Source organism: Conger conger, chromosome 9, assembly GCF_963514075.1.
Source record: "Conger conger chromosome 9, fConCon1.1, whole genome shotgun sequence".
In the NCBI taxonomy this organism is placed as follows: domain Eukaryota; kingdom Metazoa; phylum Chordata; class Actinopteri; order Anguilliformes; family Congridae; genus Conger; species Conger conger.
In genome coordinates, this window is record NC_083768.1 from 52079316 (window position 1) to 52085315 (window position 6000).

Genomic DNA, 6000 nt, shown 5'->3' on the forward strand with positions numbered 1-6000 from the left:
AGGCCATATGTAGCAAGCCTTTTGGCATGATGTTCAGGTGCACATATGATGCATTCTGCCCAGACTGCCATGGCTCCTGCCATTCTCTGAAGTGGTTTCTCTGTTTGACCTGCCTTTGTTCTGACCACCGATTTCTGGATTACACTTCTGTTTGATTCTGACCTGCTGTTCATGGACTGTGTTTTGACATTCGGTTTGTCATTTCATTTCTGTACCATTTCCATTTCTGATTGCCTTTCTGTTTACAAACTTTTGCCTGTGACAACTGCTACGATTACCTCTACTGTGACTGTTAGCCCCGTTACCGAACCCTTGCCAGGATTATCCACTACGAACTATATTTCCTTCTACATTCCTGGTTGCCAGTGTATGACCAATGCTGGTTTAATCTGCCAGTTCGATAATAAAGACTCATTGGAATTACTTCAAGTTTGTGATTGTCAGGCTACAGAAACAAGGAACCAATCTGTGTCTTCTGAATTGATAGTTCTTTAGCTTTTCCCATGCTGCTGGTTGACAAATGTGATGGAATAACTATAATTTATACTTATATTAAATAAAGTACAATTGTATTGGCAATATCACTTTTTCACATTTTAGTTACAACACTTGTTAGGGGTGCATTGAAGCATGAGAGTAAATGTATTGAAATTAAAGTATATACTTTTTTTAATGTTTTAACATAAATTATAGATCATTATACATGTTCATTATATGCAGCTTTTCTTCTCCGTTTTCAGTAAGGGTCCCGATTAATTCTGGAGCCTACTGTATGCACATAGTAGTATTTCTCTGAAATCTCGTCTAGAAATCAATAATCTAAGCGGTATAAGTCATGCATCAAGGTTAATTTGTATGTTGGTAAATGGAATTATAGGATACTGTTGGTAATTAGTGGCAATTAACTTTTATATTTCAAGTGGACGTAAGCAAACTAAAGTAAACTTATGAAACATATGGTCTTGTTATCCATAATTATGTATCATTTATACATAATTGTAACCAAACCTGAGCTTTCCAAACATTTCACAATTTCATATACCATGCAGGAAATTATAGAAACTCCATTAAAATTATTTCAAGCGCAGAATTGTTTTTTTCTTCAACCAGTCACAGCCAAAATTGGATTAAACAAATATAATCCAAGTATAATCCAAGTATTTTGCTCTCTAGAGGTTAAGACGAAACACTTGTGGTTTTGCATTACATTTGGTGGCTTGCCTCTGCGGTAAGAATTTCAGGTTCCGACAGTAGAGGCAATCGCGTTGCATTAGTCATTAGTCATAGTCATTTGTAGCAAGATTGCCCATAATCCATAGTTTCACACAACCACCACTAGGTGTCAAATGCGAGGGTGTAGGATATATCTTCCACCACAGCACTTAACCTCGTTAGCACTGGTATCTCTTATACAACTTTTAAAAACAACTATTGTGGGACTTTTGCTGTTTATGGATGATGCAAAATAAATTTCGATCAAAGTCGAATGTTTTTGTTTTTATCATGCTCCTGTCCAAGTAGCCTACTGTTACCCAAATGGTATGGGTTAGTCTAGTGCTATTGGCTTATGCTAGCTACATCACACTAACCTCATATGGGGACCAGTAAAGGCCAACAACACGCTACCACTGCTGTGAAGTAAAAAAGTGGATAAACTATGCTTTCTGTGAGAAACATATTGTTGAGTTCACGTGCACACACTGCAGTCTACATTCTAAAGCGTTTAGCTGGTACAGAGAGCATTTTTAAATGACAAATGGCTTGGCTGCATCGAGATGGCAAAGTCTGTCTTTGAATTGGACATGGATGAAAACGTATCACGTCGAGGTCACCAAATAGACCAAAAAGCAGATCAAGTATTTCAGAGGCAAAGGAAACACATGTAGTCTCACCAGGCGCTACTGGAACAGGGTTAATTCATTGTTTTCTTGTTTATCTGACTCCAAAATATAGTTTAAGTGCTCCTCTGTTCTTATAGTTGAACAAAAGGAACTGCAAATGTCTGCCAATAGTGTGGCTCAATACGATCACTTTCTGTGTAGACACGGACATAACCTCTGGCCTGTATACCCTACAATGATCCAATTATGCATTTTGTGACTGCACTAATGTATAGGCAAGAGACTACGGGGGACAGGTATCCTATGTTGTCTATCTCTGTTAGGATTCTAAACTGCTGAGTGTGCAGTGGTGCAAGTGAAGAGGATGCAGGTTAAATAATCTGTAGTTTTCATGACAAATTCATAGTAAAATGAACACAGGTGGGGCATTAAGGGAACATGATTCAGTGGGGGAAAGAATTCAACACAATGACTGAAGCCCAAAGCTGAGTAGGCTATGCATTTATTTTGTTCATAGTGATCTAAACTAGCTGGCTAGCTATGAACAAAATAAATGCATACCCTGTTCAGCTTTGAGCTTCTGATTGAATTTGCAGAGTTAACATTATTCCCAAATTTGCAGACCTAGCCAGCTGGTCAGCTAACAAACTGCCATTGACACACATATATTAAAATAGCAAGCCTAGTACTAAGGTCTTATTTAAGTGTGCTAGCCACCTGAGCAAAGGGACCATGGAGAAATCTTGACAGCTTGACATATTTGTGGATCGATGCAACATGTGATACATATTTTTGCTCTTCATATTCAGAAGACACAAGACACAAGTTGTGAGATAGTTGTGTGTGGATATCCTACATAAAACACATTTGTGAATATTCAGACTAATCTCTCTCCATACTGAGAGGCTAATCAAAGACTTAAACCTTGCATAGTAGGCCTACCAATACAAACGTTTGATTTCCCGATCTCTGTCGTTCAGTTTCCTACTGAATAGCGTGGTCAAACGCATTCCCACTTGTACTATCGACACCTATGTTTTCAACATGTTGTGGAATCCATGCCATGGAGAATTGATGCTCTAATCTGGCATTCGCTTTTTCTGTCTAGCTAATGTATACATTTAGGTTGCTTCATTCCTTTCTACCAAATAAATCTACCCTGTAAGCTTGTGTTTAATTCAAAGGCATACTTTGCTATCTTGATAGGCTACAGCTAAGCTCAACCTGGTCTGTACTGAAATATATTTGGAACTAGTGTTATAGAGATATGGATGTTGTTACCATTAGCTCATCAGTACAAACATTAACGTAACATTATGTGTTTTGGGATGCCATTACATAAATTTCAGTTTCTCTATTATGGTAATCCTTATCCTTCTCCCTTTCCTCTTCAACATGCATTACCCTAATTTCCTCCAACGTTTCCTGTATTAATTTAGTCACCGCCTCATTGTCAGCCCCCAGAGCATAAGGACCGTTGGCAATTTGCCACAATGACGTTGTGGGAGGAGCGTTGGGAGGAGTTACGATAAGAAAAGTGTGGGTGATTTGCCAGAATGCGGTTTGAGGAGGAGTTGTAGGTGGAGTAACTGTGTATAAAATGGGTGTACAAATGCCAGTCGGGGTTCAGTTCTGGAGAGCTGATCCGGCTTTATGCACGTGTGCTAATAAAGTCTGATTTTCCTGAAGATCTTGCTGCCTGGTGTCGTCTTTTCCCTCGCGAAGATGTTTTTCGACAAATTGAAGATTTGGACTCTGTCGTTTCCTAGACACGACATTTGGTGTTTCCGTAGTGTAGTGGTTATCACGTTCGCCTGACACGCGAAAGGTCCCCGGTTCGAGACCGGGCGGAAACACCAAATGTCGTGTCTAGGAAACGACAGAGTCCAAATCTTCAATTTGGACTCGCATTCTGGCAAATCACCCACACTTTTCTTATCGTAACTCCTCCCAACGCTCCTCCCACAACGTCATTGTGGCAAATTGCCAACGGTCCTTATGCTCTGCCAACTCTGTACAAAGTAATGTCGTGTCTAGGAAACGACAGAGTCCAAATCTTCAATTTGTCGAAAAACATCTTCGCGAGGGAAAAGACGACACCAGGCAGCAAGATCTTCAGGAAAATCAGACTTTATTAGCACACGTGCATAAAGCCGGATCAGCTCTCCAGAACTGAACCCCGACTGGCATTTGTACACCCATTTTATACACAGTTACTCCACCTACAACTCCTCCTCAAACCGCATTCTGGCAAATCACCCACACCTTTCTTATCATAACTCCTCCCAACGCTCCTCCCACAACGTCATTGTGGCAAATTGCCAACGGTCCTTATGCTCTGCCAACTCTGTACAAAGTTCAGGGCATTCTGCCAACTATGTGTCCTCACATGCTCTTGGCAAACTACCAGACCGCAGAAAGTTCTGGATGCCCTCCCTCTAACACGTCATCCATACACGTCACTCTGTATCTTTCGCTTTTATAAGACAAACTAAGCAGCAGTAATCATTGAAAATATACAGACAAACTAAACATTTCATTAATATTCACTTCTAATATACTTTTCTAATATACAGACATACTAAACATTTGATTAATTATTCTCTTCTAAGGGAATAAATGTACGTAGCATTCTTTGCTCTCATTTCAACAGTTTTCACTGTGGTTTCTTGCGTTTTCATAAGCTCAGCTATAATTAATGTTCTAGGTCAAATAGATACACTCCTGGCATAAAACATCGAGAGTCCCGGAGAAATCAGCTGTATAGTCATATCTTGCTCTGCCCGTGTCCTTGACAGTTTGGTCTACACAGTTCAAGACGGCCCCCCCCCTGCCAGCTGGCTGGGCTCACTGTGTAATCCTAGCACAATTTAGCAGTTAATCAGTTTGAAACTATACAGGGTACATATCATACTTTAATACAGATATATTGATAAACTTTTAGCACACATCGTCGAGAGTTTTGGAGGAACCAGCCTGCTCACTAAGGTGGAGTCTGATTTTGACTTGTGATTGGTTATCGTGCTTTTAGGAGGGAGATCTTTCGTTCTGTGAATTTTCCCCTACATTCCCCCCTTTCGGGGTCAAAACCTATGGCCCCGAATATCTCCCTTGGCCAATGCACCATACTAAGTTGGGTTTCTGCACATCCCCTGCTGCTATAGCAGCATCCAATTGCCTCAGACTCCTCAATATAACGGCGTTTCCATGGTTCCTCCAACACTCTCTGCACAAGTGCATCCCGCGTAATTTGACTGGCCATAGCCGTATCACAGCTGTATGTATTATCCTAAGTGACTCAACTATTAAAATTATCACACATTTCTTTTAATTTTGTTAACATGTTGATTCGTAGCACGAGGAATTGCCATAGTCCAAGTAACAGGTGGGCTCCTGGATCCAACCAGTGGATGTGGTCTGCACGTCCCTCCACTGGTGAGCCGGCTTGATCTTTCAACCAGTGGATGTTGTCTGCACGTCCCTCCACTGGTGAGCCGGCTTGCAATTCTCGTACTGGGTCCACTGGGGCACTGTTGGTGCTTCTGGCACTCCCAGCTGTGAGCTGGAATAAAATGACCCTAAAAAACCAAAACCAAAATAACAACATACAACCCAGAAAAAACACTAGGCACGGAAATAAAGAACCATGAGACGCAGCTCAGGAAAAAACACAAACCAAAATACAAATACCGGGGACAACGTCCCTCACCCACAAGCTCACACGAGGAAGAAAATAAAAAGAGACAAAGAACCTTTAGGAAGGCGTCTGGCTCTATGTGTTACTACTCTGTCTAAGTTCACCAAGTTTACTTTTATTTTTACTTTGATTATCTACTCCAATTAGAATCAGATAAATACCAGCTATCATAAATACTACCACTACCAGCATCATCAAAAGTGCGCTGATTCTGCTGCCCTGTCCACTGATTGGTTTGCCCACCATTCCCTGGCCCTCCCTTCATTTGGTTCCCACCCTTGTATATTACCTTGCATGGCCACTGGGTGAGGGATGCCGGAGAAGTTGTAGACCACCGCTGGCGGGGCGCCATCGGGCTGCTCCATGGTTCGGGTGTGGGGGGTGCTTTGGTTCTTTGGCTTCCAGCTCCTTCAGCTGCACAGTAGTTTTCTTTGAATGTCTTTTGCTTGATCTTCCAGCTTT

At 41.3% G+C, this 6000-nt stretch overlaps 1 non-coding gene across 1 annotated transcript; it reads left to right on the forward strand.

Moving 5' to 3' along the window:
- Nucleotides 1–3624: 3624 nt before the first annotated feature.
- On the forward strand, nucleotides 3625–3697 carry trnav-gac (transfer RNA valine (anticodon GAC)). The gene has a single exon. It is a non-coding gene; the product is annotated as a tRNA-Val (tRNA).
- Nucleotides 3698–6000: the final 2303 nt, after the last annotated feature.